The 23696-nt window shown below is 37.4% G+C and overlaps 2 long non-coding RNA genes across 2 annotated transcripts in view; one reads left to right on the forward strand and one right to left on the reverse strand.

The window, feature by feature from the left end:
• Nucleotides 1–23696, reverse strand: part of LOC108254594 — a 100156-nt gene that overhangs the window by 71013 nt on the left and 5447 nt on the right. The window lies entirely within an intron of this gene.
• Nucleotides 8170–23696, forward strand: part of LOC113465510 — a 32443-nt gene continuing 16916 nt past the window's right edge. Inside the window, exons 1-2 of the long non-coding RNA XR_003390200.1 lie at nt 8170–8303; nt 13266–13288. This is a non-coding gene — a long non-coding RNA (uncharacterized LOC113465510). The remainder of the gene's footprint in view (nt 8304–13265; nt 13289–23696) is intronic.

The raw sequence follows: 23696 nt of genomic DNA on the forward strand, positions 1-23696 counted from the left end.
TCATTGATCAACAACCTGTTAACAGACATAAATATCGTGATTGCTGGATATAATTAGGCCCTCGGAATATTGTGCCATTGAACCGAACTCTTCATGCATAATTCTGTATCGATACTCTTCATATTTGAGGAAAGAAATTAAATAAAGATGTGTAATATTAGTGAGATTTCAAAGTCATGTGAAAATGTTGTACCGTACGCAAGATGTACGTACGAACCGGTACAAATGTCTTAATTGCAGTTCATTGTATAATAAAGGAAGGACGGGCTAAAAAAAGCTGAAGGACTTCAAAGTCTTGATCTGACAGTCTACAAAAATCACAGCATACTTATTTTCTTTCAATGTTAATTTCAGAAAAGGACGCAAAATCTTTGAAGTACTTAAGTACTCAATACAAGATTTAAAGAACTGCCATCGTTCCATGAAAATTATGAATTGAAGAAGGTTGCAAGAAATCGAGAGGAATGGCTTCCACGACATTACGAGCTGATATTGATGACAGAAAGTCACTGAAAAACATCAAAGCACAGCATACTTATTTTCCTTCATTGTAATTTGAGAAAAGGACGCAAAATCTTTGAAGTACTTAAGTACTCAATACAAGATTTAAAGAACTGCCATCGTTCCATGAAAATCATGAAATGAAGAAGGTTGCAAGAAATCGAGAGGAATGGCTTCCACGACATTACGAGCTGATATTGATGACAGAAAGTCACTGAAAAACATCAAAATTCGAGGAGACCCCGTAAGGTCACTTAAAATCACTGCAACCAGCGTGCAGTGCAAGCGCAGCGTGCACATCGCATTCGCAAAGGTTATACCACTACAGTGCATCACTGCATCGTGTTGCATTTGTACATTAGCACCCGTTACGTTACGTGATACTACAATCATGCACAGCGGACTTTCTGATTGCTGATTATCTAAAACGCCATGGGAAGCATCCGAACATCCCGTTATCATTAACAATAGCGAGAGAACTTGTGAGGAAATCACGCCAAATTATTACGAATTACGGAGAGAATAGCTTATGTGTTGATGAAATAGTGTGAGTTACGATTATAGGAACATGTCTCGTACTAATGGATTCACAAATGAAGAGCTATATGAAGATGAACAATTGAACATCTCTCGTACTAATGAATTCACAAATGAATACCATATAACTCTGGTGTTGATGGGCACCACCTAAAAATAATAGAACATGTAATATAGAAAAATAAATAGCCAAGCTCATCTAGCCCAAGTGGGGCCGGGAAAGCACCAGATAACCCAGATGGTCATCCATCCGGATACCAACCACGTTCAAAGTTGCGTCACGAATACCATATAACTCTGGTGTTGATGGTTGATGGGCACCACCTAAAAATAATAGAACATATAATATAGAAAAATAAATAGCCAAGCTCATCTAGCCCAAGTGGGACCGGGAAAGCACCAGATAACCCAGATGGTCATCCATCCGGATACCAACCACGTTCAAAGTTGCGTCAATGATCCATTGGGATGTGGTGCGTTCAAAGTGCTATCGCCGCTGGCTTTCAGTCCATTGTTGTAATGATCCTAGTGGTGCTATAATAGAAAGATTAAGTGAACACAGAACCATCGGTGGTTGTTTCAAGTGAGCTATTTTAAATTTTCTAACGAAATCCCTCTACAATATGAGAAACGAAAGCTCTCACAAAGTGAATACCATATAACTCTGGTGTTGATGGGCACCACCTAAAAATAATAGAACATGTAATACCTATAGAAAAATAAATAGCCAAGCTTATCTAGCCCAAGTGGGGCCGGGAAAGCACCAGATAACCCAGATGGTCATCCATCCGGATACCAACCACGTTCAAAGTTGCGTCAATGAAGGAACATCTCTCGTACTAATGGATTCACAAACGAATACCATATAACTCTGGTATTGATGGGCACCACCTAAAAATAATAGGACATAGATAGAAAAAATAATAGCTAAGCTCACCCAGCCTGAGTGGGACCGGGAAAGCACCAGATAACCCAGATGGTCATCCATCCGGATACCAACCACGTTCAACGTTGCGTCAATGATCCATTGGGATGTGGAGCGTTCAAAGCGCTATCGCCGCTGGCTTTCAGTCCATTGTTCTCCTAGTGGTGATATAATAGAAAGATTAAGTGAACATAGAACCATCGGTGGTTGTTTCAAGTGAGCTATTTTAAATTTTCTAACGAAATCCCTCTACAATATGAGAAACGAAAGCTCTCACAAAGAATGTAGTGCGTTCAAAGTGCTATCGCCGCTGGCTTTCAGTCCATTGTTGTAATGATCCTAGTGGTGCTATAAAGAAAGATTAAGTGAACACAGAACCATGGGTGGTTGTTTCAAGTGAGCTTTTTTAAATTTTCTAACGAAATCCCTCTACAATATGAGAAACGAAAGCTCTCACAAAGCAATCAGGGGATACAGTATTATAGTCCCACTAAGACACAAAGGGTCTCACAAAGGCTATAGAAACTAGGTCTACAGCAGGAATACAATAGTCCCAATAAGACACAAAGGGTCTCACAAAGGCTATAGAAACTAGGTCTACAGCAGGAATACAATAGTCCCAACAAAACACAAAGGGTCTCACAAAGGCTATAGAAACTAGGTCTACAGCAGGAATACAGAAGGAATAAGTAGGATTATGCCATGCTACGTTAAGAATATGATTAAAGGAGGAATATGCTGCATCCTACAGGATTAGTATCAACAATGGCTCATAATTAACAGATTACACAACATAATACAGCATTGGGTACAGAAATACTCGAGAACAATAGGGAAAACTGGGAAGCTTAGGCAAATTTTCATGTTAGGTATCATTGTTCAGTGGAATAGGGTGTTGGAGTACTGCGGTTATAAAGGCTTTTCAACATGAATTAATGAATACATGAGGTACATTTTTTTTCAATTTTAATATTCTTAATAAAGAAAGAGATTTGCAATTTCCTTACCCGAGTGGGTATCTACTAGGTTTGCGCACCGGAAGTCCCAGGTTCGATTTCTGGTCGAGCCGAATTTTTTTCGGCTCCGTGCTCGAAATACGGTGCGCAGTGAGCCTTGTGCTTGGAATACGGGGTTCATCTGTTAATTATGGCAACTCTTTATGGTGGCAGTACAAAATATGTTCATGGTCTTAGGCCCAATTTCTCTATCTACTTACACGCCACTGACGTTCTATTAGATCTGAACATTCAGTGTCTATTCTACATGTAGACATTGTAGGTTTGTAGGTGTCGGTGTCTATAGTGAAGAAAAAATCCGCGATAATTCCTTTCTCTCTTTCTCCCCCCCCTCTCTCTCTCTTTCTCTCACTCATTTTCTTCTGTTTCCCAGGAGGAATATGCTGCGTCCTACAGGATTAATATGAACAATGGCTCATAATTAACAGATTACACAACATAATACAGCATTGGGTAGAGAAATTCTCGAGAACAATAGGGAAAACTGGGAAGCTTGGGCAAATGTTCATGTTAGGTATCATTGTTCAGTGGCAGGGTGTTAGAGTACTGCGGGCAAAAGGCTGTTCAACATGAATTAATGAGTACACGAGGTACATTTTTTTCAATTTTAATATTCTTAATAAAGAAAGAAATTCGCAATTTCCTTACCCGAGTGGGTATCTACTTGGCTTGCGCACCGGAGGTCCCAGGTTTGATTTCTGGCAGAGCTGAATTTTTTTCGGCTCCGTGCTCGAAATACGGTGAGCAGTGAGCCTTGTGCATACTAATCGACCTTTTACTTTTTGGCTCTTTACCACCTACTTTGGAAAGAATTTAACATCGGTTACACATCAGCTGATATTTGATACACCTAATAAATATCTATTTACCTAGGACGCTAGGCCTGTGTGCTCATCAGGTATCAGTTACACCTGACAGACGGACCTTTTCAGCCGTACCTTTCAGGTCTACCTGATAGTGAGTGGCTGGCCTAGTACATAGCATATTGTGTACATTGCACGTTATAGATTGATAATCTTAGACCCAATTTCTCCATCTACTTACACGCCACTGATGTTCTGTTAGATCTGAACATTCAGTGTCTATTCTTCATGTAGACATTGTAGGTGTCTATAGTGAAGGAAAAATCCCCGATAATTCCTTTTTCTCTTTCTCCCCCCCCTCTCTCTTTCTCTCACTCATTTTCTTCTGTTTCCGAGATCCATTTCCCATCTCATGTCTTCCATTGTTGTATGCTCCGAACATCTCAAGCATAAATAAGAAAATTCAGTTTACTACTGCAATGAGGTCGTGATGGGGAATAAGTAATGTGCTGATGTCACTCTTATGATTGTCAGAAAGGTGAAGTAGACGAGAAAATTGAAAAATTTCAATCACAGAAAAAAACTAGGGTGCCGGAAGCCCAATCGAATGACTGGGTTCTGAAACTCTAAAGCTGTGTACACATAGTCCGGCCGTCGATCAACGAGGTGAATCTATGCTGTCGAGGCAGCGTGGACGGTTTCAGGCGACATCGATTGGCCGTCGACTATGTGTGGACACAGCTGCCACGGGCTGTCACTTGATCACGGAGGTTGCTGTCTCTTTTATGCAGGATCCACGCTTTTGTTAAATAAACTATAAATAAATACGTTGTATGAAAATGTTATAATAAATACGTTGTATGAAAATGTTCCCAAAATATGGACTACTGTAGTTTCCGAACACTTTAGGAAACTAGTCCGACATTTTCAACGTAAGTGTGGACCCGGCTTTATGCTTATTAGAGGGAGTAGACGTACCCTATTCATTCCTGTTTTCCTGAAGGAGCAGGGTGAATGAGGAAGGGATAGCATAACAAAATGCATCATCGGAGTTTTTGTTGCAGGCAGGAGAAATACTCTGTTTGGTGCATTATGTAAATTGGGAACACTGGCTAGGCATAGTGGAATAGTGGCGTAGCTGCTGATAAAATCGATGTTATCATGTCATATTACATATTAGTCATATTACCAATATGTTGATATTACCAATTTGTGTTGTGTGTCATTTTGTTATGAAAGGATGACATCACACCATTACAGGATATTATCAAACTACATATAGGTACATCATATTATTAAGTGTTGAGATAATACATAGTAGGAATAGTGTGGGGCTAATACATAACGTATAACTCCATAAACAAGAAGCCCACTCTGAGGCTTAAGTGTAGGGGCAACTACCCCAAAAGATGGGTTCAGCTTATACGAATCTACGAATGTATAACTTTTTGTTGTTTGATTGATACAAAAAAAAAGCCTCTAAATTTATGCAAAGTTTCACCTTTGGGAAAGCAATGGAGGCAGAAACAACTTATTCATTCAGCAGAGAAAGAGAGAAAAACATACTAATGTGTACACATAGTCCGGCCGTCGATCAACGAGGTGAATCTATGCTGTCGAGGCAGTGTGAACGGTTTCAGGCGACATCGATTGGCCGTCGACTATGTGTGGACACAGCTGCTACGGGCTGTCACTTGATCACGGAGGTTGCTATCTCTGTTATGCAGGATCCACGCTTTTGTTCGAAATATCGGACTATAAATAAATACGTTGTATGAAAATGTTCCCAAAATATGGACTACTACCGTTTCCGAACACTCAAATTTAGGAAACTAGTCCGACATTTTCAACATAAGTGTGGACCCGACTTTATGCTTATTAAAGGAAGTAGACGTACCCTATTCATTCCTGTTTTCCTGAAGGAGCAGGGTGAAGGAGGAAGGGATAGCATAAATGCATCATCGGAGTTTTTGTTGCAGGCAGGAGAAATACTCTGTTTGGTGCATTATGTAAATTGGGAACACTGGCTAGGCATAGTGGAATAGTGGCGAAGCTGCTGATAAAATCGATGTTATCATGTCTTATCATGTCATATTACTATATTACATATTATTAGTCATATTACCAATTTGTGTTATTGTGTGTCATTTTGTTATGAAAGGATGACATCACACCATTACAGATATTATCAAACTACATACAGTGTGTCCACTTTTAATGTGCGCCATAGGAAAAATACATGTAAAAACAGTAAGTTTTTCTTGTCTCAAAAGTCCCCATTAAGTATTTTAGTTAAACCAAATATGTTAACTCATGTATTTTTATCTGAGGAATTCACTGGATAAGTGTGGACCCGACTTTATGCTTATTAAAGGAAGTAGACGTACCCTATTCATTCCTGTTTTCCTGAAGGAGCAGGGTGAAGGAGGAAGGGATAGCATAAATGCATCATCGGAGTTTTTGTTGCAGGCAGGAGAAATACTCTGTTTGGTGCATTATGTAAATTGGGAACACTGGCTAGGCATAGTGGAATAGTGGCGAAGCTGCTGATAAAATCGATGTTATCATGTCTTATCATGTCATATTACTATATTAACATTGTTCCTCTTCAATTTTCTCCCTTCTTCTCTTCCTCTACTTCATTACTCTTCAATTACTCTTCTTCTGACTACATAATTTCTCTTCAAATGGCATTGTTCCTCTTCAATTTTCTCCCTTCTTCTCTTCCTCTACTTCATTACTCTTCTTCTGACTACATAATTTCTCTTCAAATGTCTTCCTCATTTCTCTTTCCTCTCTTCCCTATTGCAATTCCATTTTCCAGCGAATTCTCTTCACCTCTCTATTTCCTCATCAATTTTCTTTCCTTTGGAATTGTTCAATCTCCTTTATAGGAATACTGACGCTCTTTCTCCTGCTTTCGTATATTGCTCTCATTATGCTTTTTTCTCGAAAAATTTCATTTTTTTTTATTATTATCAAAATATTGTTTACTGCTTTTCTCATATGTACTTTAATCCATTTGTAACTTGATAAATATTTGAGACCTTTATAACATTTTACATAAAGTTGAGAAAATGAAATTCATAAAGTCGCTGAAGTATCAAAATGGCGATGACTTTATGTCCGGAACCACACTTTGAAATAAAACCCAAATCAAATGGATGAAGCAGTCTAATATTATTATATTTCTGATAAACAATCAGATTTATTACTGCAATTGGGATTGAGATTAAACTCAAATTTTCGTCTTGGGCATTACAGATATCGTAATTCAAGTTTCGGAAATTTTATTCCGTAACGGGCTGCTCACATAAGATGGCTTATTAGGTAAGAGTAGATCTAAAATATCATAAGGTAATAAGCCACGATCCGGTAATTTATTGTATCAGTGTATTGGAAGAGAAGTAGAAATCTAGTAGGGATCATATTCAAATACTTTTTTGTAAAACTAATCCGTAGCCGATACACATAAACTTGTAATACACTAAGCATACAAGGTGGTAAGTATCTCCTGACTGTTACTATAGTATAAGAAATGATTCATATAATCAGTTCCAGAAAACCTAGAAAGTAGAAGAGTTGGGTACACAATAAAGAAAGAAAGGGTTCTCCTTGGAATTTGTGAGCGGAGAACCCAGTTAATTAAAATAATCCAGCCAGAATGTTGGTCTAAAAGTGTAGCCCGACTTTTCTAGCCCTAAAATACTAATCCGTAGCCGATACACATAAACTTGTAATACACTAAGCATACAAGGTGGTAAGTATCTCCTGACTGTTACTTACTGTAGTATAAGAAATGATTCATAGAATCAGTTCCAGAAAACCTGGAAAGTAGAAGAGTTGGGTACACAATAAAGAAAGAAAGGGTTCTACTTGGAATTTGTAAGCGGAGAACCCAGTTAATTAGAATAATCCAGCCAGAATGTTGGTCTAAAAGTGTAGCCCGACTTTTCTAGCCCTAAAATATTTCATGAATTGTCTGCTTTTACACACCTTTTCAGATGTCGATGCTCTGTATTATTGGACAAAAGACCAAGCGGCACCAAAGATGATCATACTTCCAAGACATCCACAAAATGAATTTCCCCATTGCGATATGAAGCAACTGATTTTGGAAATGTCTACATTGGCCTAGCCTTTGGATCATGATAGGTATGTGGGTCTTCTTTTTCGCCTTTTTCCTGTGTTCAGACGGGGTCGGCGTTTTTCGCCAACCTCTCAATCAGCTCTTCAGCTTTTGGGCTCCAGCAGCCTTTGCTGAGCTGGGACAGCAGCAGGTAGAGTTATTGCTTTTGATCTGACATTTAATTTGGGCTACAAAGTTTTTACAAGTGGATGCCGTTGTCTGCTTTTACACACCTTTTCAGATGACGAGGCTCTGTATTATTGGACAAAAGACCAAGCGGCACCAAAGATGATCATACTTCCAAGACATCCACAAAATGAATTTCCCCATTGCGATATGAAGCAACTGATTTTGGACATGTCTACATTGGCCTAGCCTTTGGATCATGATTGGTATGTGGGTCTTCTTTTTCGCCTTTTTCCTGTGTTCAGACGGGGTCGGCGTTTTTCGCCAGCCTCTCAATCAGCTCTTTAGCTTTTGGGCTCCAGCAGTCTTTGCTGAGCTGGGACAGCAGCAGGTAGAGTTATTGCTTTTGATCTGACATTTAATTTGGGCTACAAAGTTTTTACAAGTGGATGCCCATATTATTAAGTATTGAGATAATACATGGTAGGAATAGTGAGGGGCTAATACATAACGTATAACTCCAGCTTATAACGTATGTATAACTCCATAAACAAAAAGCCCACTCTGAGGCTTAGGTGTAGGGGCAACTACCCCAAAGGATGGGTTAAGCTTATACGAATCGACGAATGTATAACTTTTTGTTGTTTGATTGATACAAACAAAAGCCTCTAAATTTATACAAAGTTTCACCTTTGGGAAAGCAATGGAGGCAGAAACAAGTTATTCATTCAGCAGAGAAAGAGAGAAACAGAAGGAGGGAGGGAGAGAGAGAGAGAGAGAGAAAAAAAGAAAGAAAGAAAGAAAGAAAAAAAGAGATAACTCTGGATTAAAGTATAGCAATGTTTTTCTCCCTGATATATTCGTATGCATGTACCCTCAGGAGAAATTGTAAACTAGTCAATTTTGCTTTTGCATCAAGACATCACATAGCGTGAAATTGAAAAAGTCAATGATTAAATTTTGTTCAATTTAAGCTCAACTATCGTGTTCTCTTATTCGCTGAAGTATCAACATTTTGCTATGCTTTTCCCATACATGTACTTATTGTACATTGTATGCACTTTAATCCATTTGTAACTTGATAAATATTTGAGACCTTCATAACATTTTACATAAAGTTGAAAGACGCTGAAGTATCAAAATATTGTTTACTGCTTTTCTCATATGTACTTTGATCCATTTGTAACTTGATAAATATTTGAGACCTTTAAAACGTTTTACATAAAGTTGAGAAAATGAAAGTCATAAAGTCGCTGAAGTATCAAAATGGCGATGACTTTATGTCCGGAAGCCGGAACAACACTTTGAAATTAAACCCAAATCAGATGGATGAAGCAGTCTAATATTATAGATTTCTGATAAACAATCAGATTTATTACTGCAATTGGGATTGAGTTTAAACTCAAATTTTCGTCTTGGGCATTACATATATCGTAATTCAAGTTTCGGAAATTTTATTCCGGTACGGGCTGCTCACATAAGATGGCTTATTAGGTAAGAGTAGATCTAAAATATCATCAAGACATCACATAGCGTGAAATTGAAAAAGTCAATGATTAAATTTTGTTCAATTTAAGCTCAACTATCGTGTTCTCTTATTCGCTGAAGTATCAACATTTTGCTATGCTTTTCCCATACATGTACTTATTGTACATTGTATGCACTTTAATCCATTTGTAACTTGATAAATATTTGAGACCTTTAAAACGTTTTACATAAAGTTGAGAAAATGAAAGTCATAAAGTCGCTGAAGTATCAAAATGGCGATGACTTTATGTCCGGAACCACACTTTGAAATAAAACCAAAGCAACTGATTTTGGACACGTTTACATTGGCCTAGCCTTTGGATCAGGTATGTGGGTCTTCTTTTTCGCCTTTTTCCTGTGTTCAGACGGGGTCAGCTCTTCAGCTGTAGCTTTTGGGCTTCAGCAGCCTTTGCTAAGCTGGGACAGCAGCAGGTAGAGTTATTGCTTTTGATCTGACATTTAATTTGGGCTACAAAGTTTTTACAAGTGGATGCCTTTTGCACCCAGCCTTCGCTATTTCTTTAGCAAGGGAAATTTCAGGGCTGGTGTCCTCCCTGTTTAAAATCGCCCAGCCAGACTAAGCTGGTCTACTCCCTGTTTAACGTCCCCCAGTCAGATATGTGGGTGAATGGATATGTTGGGCGATATTTCAAAATCACCCTGTAGCGCGATATGTAGTAGTGATAGTATTACAATACCGAAAAAAACTTTCTCCAATTGAATCACTGTGTTATGTGTGTGTTCTTGCTGTATGGGAAACTAGTTATTAAAAGTAAATTGATGAAGGATTTCTTTAGCAAGGGAAATTTCAGGCTGGTATCCTCCCTGTTTAAAATCGCCCAGCCAGACTAAGCTGGTCTACTCCCTGTTTAACGCCCCCAGTCAGATATGTGGGTGGAATGGATATGTTGGGCGATATTTCAAAATCACCCTGTAGCGCGATATGTAGTAGTGATAGTATTACAATACCGAAAAAAAACTTTCTCCAATTGAATCACTGTGTTATGTGTGTGTTCTTGCTGTATGGGAAACTAGTTATTAAAAGTAAATTGATGAAGGAACATAACAACAGGCAACAATTGGAATGAAAGTAAAATCCTATGCCACATCATGACTGCAGGCTGTTTGGTATTGTTGAGCGCTGCATTTATAGCAAGGTCTAGTACAAAGTATAGGGATGTCCAATTCACTTCTCTCGCTCAGTAATACGAAATAGATTATAGGCGTTTTATTGTTTGGAATAGGTAAAAATAAAGCATGACTTATATACTCGTAGGTACTAAATGGGCTTCCAAATGAGACAACAAAGTCTCTTTTCTATTGCTGATTCTAATCTTTCCTTCTTTAAGATCACTTCTCTCGCTCAGTAATACGAAATAGATTATAGGAGTTTTATTGTTTGGAATAGGTAAAAATAAAGCGTCATGCTTATATACTCGTAGGTACTAAATGGGCTTCCAAATGAGACAACAAAGTCTCTTTTCTATTGCTGATTCTAATCTTTCCTTCTTTAAGTTCACTTCTCTCGCTCAGTAATACGAAATAGATTATAGGAGTTTTCTTGTTTGGAATAGGTAAAAATAAAGCGTCATATACTCGTAGGTATACTAAATGGGCTTCCAAATGAGACAACAAAGTCTCTTTTCTATTGCTGATTCTAATCTTTCCTTCTTTAAGGATCCTTGGGGGGAAAATTTAGTGTTCAATATTCGTTGAATCATCTGTAAAGCAACCATAACAGAAAGGCTGAAGAGATCGACTTTTCAAAGGTTATTGGTACCTATTCTAAAGCTGTGTTCACAAATCCACACATCGTCGACTGACGTCGGTTGATGTTGACTGAAAGACTGAAACCGTCCACACTGCCTCGACAACATAGATAGATTCACTACGTCAATCGACGGCCGTAGACTGTGTGTGGACACAGCTTAAATTAAATCTTTTCCAGTAGGTACATATCTCTAAGAAATTTCGTTGTTGAAATTTCCAATATTAGATACAGAGAGGAGAGAGATTTGTTCGATAGATTGAACTTCTAGGTCTGACCTGACGTTAGAATCAACAATCAGCTGTAAAGCAACCATAACTTCCTAGAAAGGCTGAAGAGATCGATTTTTCAAAGGTTATTGGTACCTTATTCTAAAGCTGTGTTCACAAATCCACGCATCGTCGACTGACGTCGGTCGATGTCGACTGAAACCGTCCACACTACCTCGACAACATAGATTCACTTCGTCAATCGACGGCCGTAGACTATGTGTGGACACAGCTTAAATTAAATCTTTTCCAGTAGGTACATATCTCTGAGAAATTTCATTGTTGAAATTTCCAATATTGGATACAGAGAGGAGAGAGATTTGTTCGATAGATTGAACTTCTAGGTCTGACCTGACGTTAGAATCAATAGGTAACCAAGCCCGAAAGTTTCTTCATTATTACTATTGAAAAATCCATGCGATGTCAGGTAACGCTTTGATTTATGTTTCTTGATGGTTCACGTGACATACCGGGTGACCCAATGTAGTCTGGCCAGCTCGGTATTATTATAAACAGCAAATGGGTCATTTTACGATTAGGCCCAAAAGTTTTCAACAAAAACTTCAGTAATGATCCTCAGCGCTACATTGCGTGTATACTAAAGTGCTGTTGGAGATTGTTATAACTTCGTCTGATGGGCCTCCAAAACTTCAAACATTAAACTGCTCTCTTACCAAACACTTGAGCAAGAGCGTTCAAATTCAAGTCTAAACAAACTTTGGAAAAAAAAAAACTCTAAACTCCTTTAATAAATTCACTTTTTCTTCCATCGACTGTGTTTTTTTCCCATCTTTGACTTTCTTCTACTTACTTCTGATGGGCCTCCAAAACTTAAACATTAAACTGCTCTCTTACCAAACACTTGAGCAAGAGCGTTCAAATTCAAGTCAAAACAAACTTTGGAAAAAAAAACTCTAAACTCCTTTAATAAATTCACTTTTTCTTCCATCGACTGTGTTTTTTCTCATCTTTCACTTTCTTCTACTAACCCAGCCCCAGAGGTCAAATGATTTTGTATGGCGGTGGCCATTCAAATTATGGGTACCTTAAATTATCTTGAAGAAGAAGAAGAAGAAGAAGAAGAAGAAGAAGAAGAAGAAGAAGAAGAAGAAGAAGAAGAAGAAGAAACTATACCAAACAAAGTGGGATTTGAATAATTTTAATAATAATTTTATACTGTATCCAACTGAAAACTCTCTATGAGATCTTGAACTGTTCTATGTATAACTAAATATAAGAGTTTATACAATATACATATTATTTACCATTTAATGACAGTTAATAAAACTTATTTACTGGTTAGCATCTTGGCTTGTTGGTTACACGAAATAGTCCCAAAGTTGTGACCTGTTATTGTACTAATCGACCTTTTACTTTTTGGCTCTTTACCACCTACTTTGGAAAGAATTTAACATCGGTTACACATCAGCTGATGTTTGATACACCTAATAAATATCTATTTACCTAGGGCGCTAGGCCAGTGTGCTCATCAGGTATCAGTTACACCTGACAGATGGACCTTTTCAGCCGTACCTTTCAGGTCTACCTGATAGTGAGTGGCTGGCCTAGTACATAGCATATTGTGTACATTGCACGTTATAGAAGTGATAGTGAACCTGACCTTTAACTAATAACTAATGAATCTTCTTTCGTCTCTGTTACAGGCATGCTTTAATTTTCTCTGAAGGTGAGTATGCTTCAATTAATTTTTAGCTCGTTGGCAAATTGGTAACAGAGCTTAGGGCTTTTTCTGGTGATGTCCTCAAGAGAAGTACGAAACTAGTTCACTCCTTAAAATATCACCCGTTTTTTCCTTATAGTTTAATGGAGAGTGTTAATTATTATTTATTCGTGACAGAAGAATTTGATACCAGAAAGGGCGTTCGTGATACATAATGATTTCATCAGTCTCCCGTTTAATGTGGAGCAAATCGGTACGGAGAATCTCTGGTAACTGCCAACTAATGAACGTGGTCAGTTTTAACTTTTCGTTACCTATGCAGAAAACATAAAGTTTTACTTTCCTTATCCTATATGAAGGAAAGTAATCGGGTCAAATTTTCGACGGTCAGTTTTAGTGCCAGAACACGTTTTTTCCAATTACATATACATAATTTTGACATACAGATGGGTCATTTAGGTCCAGCCATTTTGTCAAATATTTTCGAATATTTCCTTCCAATGAAATACCAAAGAAAGAAATGCATATCGGAATTCTTTTCGCCTTAATGTTTTCATCAGCACAACTCTAATGTTGTTTTATCATTTGCCGCAGAAAATCCTACGTTCCCTGAATACAAATTTCCTTCCTCATGAACAAGATAGCTTTTTAATTCATTTCGAGATGCTCTTAAGTCTTCTTCGCCCAAAAGTTATTCCTCTCACATCGACTCGTTGGGAAAACTCCATGTTTCTGCTTATCCTAAAGAAAATTTCCTTTCAAATTCGATAGTGCCTTGAAAATACGTGCCTGTTTTGATTAAGGAAAAGCTTCAAGTCAGCAACTAGATTGTTTGATTTGCCCATACTTCAAAAGTTCTAAGTCAAGGTGTCACCTCAACTTATAAGTAGCGATGCCGATGGTGGACTTAACTATTTTCAAATCCCAACCTATTTTCAGTCATCGCTCCGAAGTTTGTTATTTTTCTCGAAAGAGAACGATAGTAATGTTGGTATTAAAAGATGGAGGAAGATAACAAAATTGATGAAAAATATAAAAATACTTAGGTATAAATAAAAATACATAAAAAGTAATGAAAAATAAAATTGGTGCTGACACTTTCACAACGTACAAACTATACCAAACAAAGTGGGATATGAATAATTTTATACTGTATCCAACTGAAAACTCTCTATGAGATCTTGAACTCTTCTATGTATAACTAAATATAAGAGTTTATACAATATACATATTATTTACCATTTAATGACAGTTAATAAATCTTATTTACAGGTTAGCCTCTTGGCTTGTTGGTTAAACGAAATAATCCCAAAGTTGTGACCTGTTATTGTACTAATCGACGTTTTACTTTTTGGCTCTTTACCACCTACTTTGGAAAGAATTTAACATCGGTTACACATCAGCTGATGTTTGATACACCTAATAAATATCTATTTACCTAGGGCGCTAGGCCAGTGTGCTCATCAGGTATCAGTTACACCTGACAGATGGACCTTTTCAGCCGTACCTTTCAGGTCTACCTGATAGTGAGTGGCTGGCCTAGTACATAGCATATTGTGTACATTGCACGTTATAGAAGTGATAGTGAACCTGACCTTTAACTAATAACTAATGAATCTTCTTTCGTCTCTGTTACAGGCATGCTTTAATTTTCTCTGAAGGTGAGTATGCTTCAATTAATTTTTAGCTCGTTGGCAAATTGGTAACAGAGCTTAGGGCTTTTTCTGGTGATGTCCTCAAGAGAAGTACGAAACTAGTTCACTCCTTAATAATATCACCAGTTTTTTCCTTATAGTTTAATGGAGAGTGTTAATTATTATTTATTCGTGACAGAAGAATTTGATACCAGAAAGGGCGTTCGTGATACATAATGATTTCATCAGTCTCCCGTTTAATGTGGAGCAAATCGGTACGGAGAATCTCTGGTAACTGCCAACTAATGAACGTGGTCAGTTTTAACTTTTCGTTACCTATGCAGAAAACATAAAGTTTTACTTTCCTTATCCTATATGAAGGAAAGTAATCGGGTCAAATTTTCGACGGTCAGTTTTAGTGCCAGAACACGTTTTTTCCAATTACATATACATAATTTTGACATACAGATGGGTCATTTAGGTCCAGCCATTTTGTCAAATATTTTCGAATATTTCCTTCCAATGAAATACCAAAGAAAGAAATGCATATCGGAATTCTTTTCGCCTTAATGTTTTCATCAGCACAACTCTAATGTTGTTTTATCATTTGCCGCAGAAAATCCTACGTTTCCTGAATACAAATTTCCTTCCTCATGAACAAGATAGCTTTTTAATTCAAGCCATTTCGTATAATATTTTCGAATATTTCCTTGAAATGAAATACCAAAGAAAGGAATGCATATCGGAATTCTTTTCGCCTTAATGTTTTCATCAGCACAACGCTAATGTTGTTTTATCATTTGCCGCAGAAAATCCTACGTTTCCTGAATACAAATTTCCTTCCTCATGAACAAGATAGCTTTTTAATTCATTTCGAGATGCTCTTAAGTCTTCTTCGCCCAAAAGTTATTCCTCTCACATCGACTCGTTGGGAAAACTCCATGTTTCTGCTTATCCTAAAGAAAATTTCCTTTCAAATTCGAGAGTGCCTTGAAAATACGTGCCTGTTTTGATTAAGGAAAAGCTTCAAGTCAGCAACTAGATTGTTTGATTTGCCCATACTTCAAAAGTTCTAAGTCAAAGTGTCACCTCAACTTATAAGTAGCGATGCCGATGGTGGACTTAACTATTTTCAAATCCCAACCTATTTTCAGTCATCACTCCGAGGTTAACTAGATTGTTTGATTTGCCCATACTTCAAAAGTTCTAAGTCAAAGTGTCACCTCAACTTAAAAGTAGTGATGCCGATGGTGGACTTATTTTCAGTCATCACTCCGAGGATTGTTATTTTTCTCGAAAGAGAACGATAGTAATGTTGGTATTAAAAGATGGAGGAAGATAAAAAAATTGATGAAAAATATAAAAATACTTAGGTATAAATAAAAATACATAAAAAGTAATGAAAAATAAAATTGGTGCTGACACTTTTACAACGTACAGTTGAGTCAGCAATTCTTATAAGGAAAACAGGGGAGCAGACGAAAATATAAAAATCACCTGAAGCGCTTTTTTTCTGTGCTAAAAAATATAAAATCGTGATAACACGATCACAACGTACAGTTGAGTCAGCAATTCTTATCAGGAAAACAGGGGAGCAGACGAAAATATAAAAATCACCTGAAGCGCTTTTTTTCTGTGCTAAAAAATATAAAATCGTGATAACACGATATAACTTTTTTATGCTCTTTTGCTTTTGTCGTTCGTACGTCTCAATACAAATTTGATGAGATGACACTTGACATTGACGTTCTCAAGGGAGTGAAAAATCCGCACTACGGTCTAGTAAACATGGAAAAGACTATATGGGTAAAAAACGGAATAAATAGAATATAACTTGTTTATCCTGCTCGAATGAGACTTAAAAGTCCCTTTACCCCAGCAGTCAAAACTAAAGGTAGAAGGAGCCAGATATTATTGCAGCAGTTTTAGAAGTCGAGGCCCACTCTTGGACATATTTCCCTAAAAAGAAACTAATATCAGAAACAGCAACAGTAGTAGTAATAGTAGAGTCCTTCAAACGAAATACTTCATCCTGATATACGACCTTGCTGATAAAAGTCTAGACATAAAGAATAGAGATAAAAGAAATATTGCTATCAAAGAAGATCACAAGACTGTCTATTTACCCATCACACTCAAATGCTTCAATCTATCATGCTGAAAGAAGGCTACACCCAGGAGAGTTAAGCTTAAAGATAAACTGTTGATGAAAATTGAGAGACATCCCGCTGTGACAAAATGAACCACTAAAACATTGATAGAGTTGTGATAACAGAGTGGATTAGTAAAGGCCAAGCAAGGGGCTTAACGAGAAACCCCATCACACTCAAATGCTTCAATCTATCATGCTGAAGGAAGGCTACACCCAGGAGAGTTAAGCTTAAAGATAAACTGTTGATGAAAATTGAGAGACATCCTGCTGTGACAAAATGAACCACTAAAACATTGATAGAGTTGTGATGACAGAGTGGATTAGTAAAGGCCAAGCAAGGGGCTTAACAAGAAAAGTAATGTAGTAAATTTAGTGCAGAAACTTTCAGAGTATTTAGAGAGAACAATGGAAAATTGGAAACCCACACAATTCAGCTTTCTGAAAGGTCCTCTGCTCTATGAAGGGCTTTCAAGTTGTGATTTGAGAGCCAAATACAATCCCGAGTTTGAATACCTTTGAAGTGACTTGAAAATAATTACAGGTTGGACATGAGTAGAAAAATAGATCCCGTACAAAGTGACTGACATTGTACCTATGTACTATGTAATTTAATCAAAGCTGAAACTGCAATACGAGGACTCTACTCTCGTATCAGAAACAGTAGTAGTAATAGTAGAGTCCTTCAAACGAAATACTTCATTCTGATATACGACCTTGCTGATAAAAGTCTAGACACAAAGAATAGAGATAAAAGAAATATTGCTATCAAAGAAGATCACAAGACTGTCTATTTACCCATCACACTCAAATGCTTCAATCTATCATGCTGAAGGAAGGCTACACCCAGGAGAGTTAAGCTCTAAGATAAACTGTTGATGAAAATTGAGAGACATCCTGCTGTGACAAAATGAACCACTAAAACATTGATAGAGTTGTGATAACAGAGTGGATTAGTAAAGGCCAAGCAAGGGGCTTAACGAGAAAAGTAATCTAGTAAATTTAGTGCAGAAACTTTCAGAGTATTTAGAGAGAACAATGGAAACTTGGAAACCCACACGATTCAGCTTTCTGAAAGCTCTTCTGCTCTATGAAGGGCTTTCAATTTGTGATTTGAGAGGCAAATACAGTCCCGAGTTTGAATACCTTTGAAGTGACTTAAAATAATTATAGGTTGGACATGAGTACAAAAATAGATCCCGTACAAAGTGACTGACATTGTACCTACATATGTACTATGTCATTTAATCAAAGCTGAAACTGCAATACGAGGACTCTACTCTCGCCCCTCCCTTCTTTTTCTCAACATGTCTCCCTCTTCTGCTCTCTACTCTCTCCCTCCTTTCAGATTTTTATTTATCTCTTCCTTTACTTTTTCTCTACATTTTCTCTTATTCTTCCGCTTTAATTTCTACTTTTTCACATCCGCGTTTTCTCTCTCTCTCTCCCTCTCTCTCCCCCTCTCTCCCTCTTCCGTTTTATGTTGTTGCTCTCTCACATCTGCTCTATTTATTCTTCAATTTCTCTCTCCCATTTTTTTCGCTTTACGCTTTCTCTTTTTTCTCTCCCACTTTCACTTTATCTTCCTCCCTCCTTACCATCTAGCTTTCTCTTTCCCTTTGCACTTTACATGTAGGATTCGGGCTGAATATGGGCTTATAAGTACCTACACTTTCTCTCTCCCTCCCTTCTTTCTTTCTCTCTTTCTCTAAATTTCCCCTCACACTCCTAGGCTCCCCTTCTTTTTTATGGATACAAAATACATTAGATCGAGTTTTTATGTATATTTTTTACTTTTTTCCCCTCGTACATATAAAAAGCACTTTACCTTGTTTTTCTACATACATTACTTCCCGTATATTCCCATGTTTTATATCGCTCTATACCCTTTTCCTATATGAAACATGTGTGCTTTTTTCTCCCTCGCTCTCTCCCATTCTGCCCCTTTTCTTCGCCTTGTAGTACTTTTTTTTTACATTATGTTCAGTTTTTTTCCCTCTTAATGTCATTCAATGGAGACTGGTCTAATGCTCCGGGCCAGTTGTGTGCAAAATTTTGCACTGCCCTAGGTCCCTTCAGAATTTGCACTGTTCCTGTCAGTGGGTTTTCATGTTCAAAATTTACATTTCTTCAGTATGTTTGAGTGCAACATTTACACGGCTCTTGGCTCTTTAAGAGCAGAATTTTGCAGTGTTCTTGCCTGTTGGAGTGCAAATGTTGCATTGCTCTAGGCCTAGGCTATTCCAGTGCAGAATTTACACTGCTCTTTGCCACTCGTGTACAAAATTTTGGACTGTTCTAGGCTCTTTGAGTGCAAAATTTTGCACTGTTCCTGTCTGTTTGAGTGCAAAACTTGTGGATCTTTGGGTGTAAATTTTGCCTAGCTCCAGGATTTTTGTGTGGAAAATTTACATTTTTCCCACTTTCAGCTATAGGACCGAACAGGGGTTAAACACAGTAAAAAAAAGTGGAGGATTCCCCTCTCATATATTTTTTTGCTGAAATAGCTCAGGTAGTACGAGCATACGTGGCAATCGTAATTAAAAAATACATTATGTACTAATTTTTACTTCTTTTTGCGGAAGCATTACCCACATAGATATTATTTGGAGCTATTATAGAGGGAAAATGGCTTATTTTTCAGCATTCCAGGTGTGTTTTTGTGTCCGGGATTGTGGTTGAGATTGCAGAAATAAATTTTAGCTGTGAAAAAGTGCAATATGTACCTACCTACTTGTGTGATTTAAATATTTAATACTTTCCTCTTTTACTGCACCTTTCCCTAATTGTTGTCGGCAATGGTGGTGTCGTTGTTGTTGTTGTTGTTGTTGTTTTTTTTATATTTTATTTTAATTTTTATTTTATTATTATTTTTTTTTGTCAGTACTACCCTCCTTTACCCTCTCCATACACTTCTATATGTCTCTTCCCTTCTCCATCTACTACTCTTTCAAGTCTTCCTCAACCTTTGAATGTTTTACGAGGAAAAATCCCTTTTGGAATTAGATATTCTTATGCAGTTCAGACAAAGTGAATAGACACAGAGATATGTACATATCTCTAACAAAAGTGCAGCCTCAGTCTGTACTGACAAGGAAATGTGCTCTTCAAAACATCTTTGCTGTCAGAGACAGCTAAAGCGTACAAAATTACACATATGTATGTACTGGTATACATAATACATTAATACATAGGTACCTACATATATTCGTACATAGTAAGTATGTGAATAAGATAGTATAAGACACAGTTACATCTCACATTATACTAGCAATAGCATTATCAGCAACATAATTATGTCAGAGCTTTTGACACGACAGCAAAAACAAAACAACTTCATACTTTACAGACAATAAACATTAAGAAAATGAAGCAATAATACATTCTAAGTAAGCCAGGGATGTAGTTTACGGGTAGGAATTTTGAAGGGAAAATAGGGGATATCCTCAATAAAACCCTATGGGATCTCCAGAGACTTTTTTAATATTTCTTGTTTAATGTTTTATTTTATAGCAACAAGTAATATAAATACAAGAGGATCCTTCCTAAGCTAAACTATGCTCCTAAGAAAGATTGGTTAAAACTGCTAAGGATTTTACCCTCCATTTCGGAAAAATCTACCCGCCTCCTCCTCACTTTATTCTCACTAGCCTGAGTGGGGCCGGAAAAAGCCAACTGCAAACGGTAGCCCAGATGGTCACCCATCCACGTGCAATGATGATTACCTTCAGTGATCCATTGGGTACTGGTGCAATGGTGCATTCAACGTGCTATCCCCGCTGGCTAAGACAGGATTTAGTTGATTCTTGTCTGCTTTTAAGCCAGACACTGAATAAATACAAGAGGATCCTAAGCTAAACAATGCTTCTAAGAAAGATTGGTTAAAACTGCTAAGGATTTTACCCTCCATTTCGGAAAAATCGACCCGCCTCCTCCTCACTTTATTCTCACTAGCCTGAGTGGGGCCGGGAAATCTCACTAGCCTGAGTGGGGCCGGGAAAAGCCAACTGCAAACGGTAGCCCAGATGCTCACCCATCCACATACCAACCACGTGCAATGATGATTACCTTCAGTGATCCATTGGGAACTGGTGCAATGGTGCATTCAACGTGCTATCCCCGCTGGCTAAGACAGGATTTAGTTGATTCTTGTCTGCTTTTAAGCCAGACACTGACACCTGATCAGGTCTACCTGATAGAGTCAGTTCTACCTGAGAGTGTGTGTGCTCATCAGGTATCAGATAGACCTAATGTTATGAAATAGGTAACTACAAAACTTATTACCTTTATATGATACAATAGATACACGTTCCATTGTATCATATAATGGTATTAAGTTTTGTAGTTACCTATTTCATAACTTTATAACCTAGGATGTCTAATATAAACATATTTAATAATAATCAGATAGACCTGACATTTCGTAACACATCACTTTGCTTTCCCTTCACGACATTTTCTCTTCTTTATTTCATGAGGCGAAATTTTCATAAACTTCCTGAAGTAATAATTTACTTCTGCCTCGTGCCTATATCTATTAATCAATACATGAAAGTCAGTAGCGTACTTCGGAGTGTAAATACTTTTGACCTCAATACAATATACTGATGAAACACTTGGACCAAGCAACAAAAGGTAAAGAGATAAAGGGTCGCATCATCAGAGGATAGTTTTATTGTCTTGATGACAAGAACAATTGGGAACTTGGTGAATGACATAAACCAGAAAGCCAATATGTAGCTATTGCTGATGGATGATGCACTGAATACTCGATTGTGTTTACAAGTACACTTAGTCTTGTATTTTGCTTCACCCAATACTCAGCTCGTTACAAAATTGAATTGTAAAAAGAGTGAGTGAGTGAGTCAAAAAGTGCCTAAAACAACTCTTTTCAGTAGACTACTGCTACTCAGTGAGTCAGATCCTAAAACATGTATAACTCAATCTTCAACTCCGTATAGGTGTGCGGAGTTCGTATCTAATTGATTGACTGAGTGGTTCTTCTTCATGACTCACTCTTCACACATCTCTACTACGAAATGAGCTTTATCTTCGGTCCTTCAGAATTTGCACTGTTCCTGGCAGTGGGTTTTCATGTTCAAAATTTACATTTCTTCAGTATGTTTGAGTCTTTCAGTGCAACATTTACACGGCTCTTGGATCTTTAAGAGCAGAATTTTGCAGTGTTCTTGCCTGTTGGAGTGCAAAAGTTGCATTGCTCTAGGCCTAGGCTATTCCAGTGCAGAATTTACACTGCTCTTTGCCACTCGTGTACAAAATTTTGGACTGTTCTAGGCTTTTTTTTATTATTATTTTATTTTTAAAGTTGTTGTTATGAATTTCTCGAAAGTTTCATACTTGGTGCCTCGTATCATATCAGCAAATCAGCAATTCCACAGTCAGCAGTGTAAGGAAAGCCATTTCATCAAATTGCACACCATCCAATTCTCAGAGAAACTCAATTTTGCTGGAAAAGATCATTTTCTCCCATTCCATTGATAAATCTTCAATCTAGTTTCTTTTTACTTTCTTTCCATCAATGTCACATTGGCACGTGATGGCTTCATTGGCTTTCTAGTAAGCATTGGCGTGATGATTTCTACTTTCTAGTAAGTAGCAAAAGAGGAGTTCCCTTTTATTCAAAATACAATTTGCTAAAGTAAGTACCTCAGTATGTCTACGTCTGGAGGAAAGTTGATTAGGTCGGGTGTTGAAATCACCTTAAAAGTGAAGAAGTACTCTAACAACTGAGCTGATTTCAACTCGTGACGCTATTATTTGTATTTGGAATACTTTTTATTCTGTTTTCTGTTTGGAGCAATTTAATTCATTCTTTTTCAAATTGGTCCATTTTCATCTTTTGTCTTGTCCAGGTCCTCAGCCTGTCTCTGTCTAGCTATGTTTTGTAGAAGAACTAGATAAGTAATGATGACCTCTATGAAAAGAGTACCGATTGGGACGTGAAAGCCCGAAAATCTGGCAACCACAACGCTAGAACTAGATAAGTAATGATGACCTCTATGAAAAGAGTACCGATTGGGACGTGAAAGCCCGAAAATCTGGCAACCACAACGCTCATCTCATAACTCGTAAGTAATTTCAATTTTCAGACGAAGCAACTGAATTAAGGGACCTACCTACTACATACTCGTACGTCTACGATAAAATTAATTCTCACATCTCAGAAGATGGGAAGCCTGTATGGGAATTCAACATTGAAAGTGAAGTACTAAAAAATGTTCAACAACGAAACATTTCTGGAGAAGAAAGGTAGACTGTGAAGGGAGCAAAGAAGAGATAAACAGTCAAGAACAGAAGAGAAAGAGTGTAACGAAGGAAAAGGAAAACATTGTAGAACTAAAGGAAACATCCATAAATCACTGAAGCTTATCCAAAGCACCCAGAACTCGCAGTTGAAGATAAGACTTGTGCTTTAATGGGAAACACTATGTATTCCATGGCGGGTGGAAATCTGTGTCGCTCTTTTGATTTAAAAGAAAATCTGTCTATTAATCAATACATGAAAGTCAGTAGCGTACTTCGGAGTGTAAATACTTTTGACCTCAATATACTGATGAAACACTTGGACCAAGCAACAAAAGGTAAAGAGATAAAGGGTCGCATCATCAGA

This window comes from Diaphorina citri, unplaced genomic scaffold, assembly GCF_000475195.1.
Source record: "Diaphorina citri unplaced genomic scaffold, Diaci psyllid genome assembly version 1.1 scaffold119, whole genome shotgun sequence".
NCBI lineage: Eukaryota > Metazoa > Arthropoda > Insecta > Hemiptera > Psyllidae > Diaphorina > Diaphorina citri.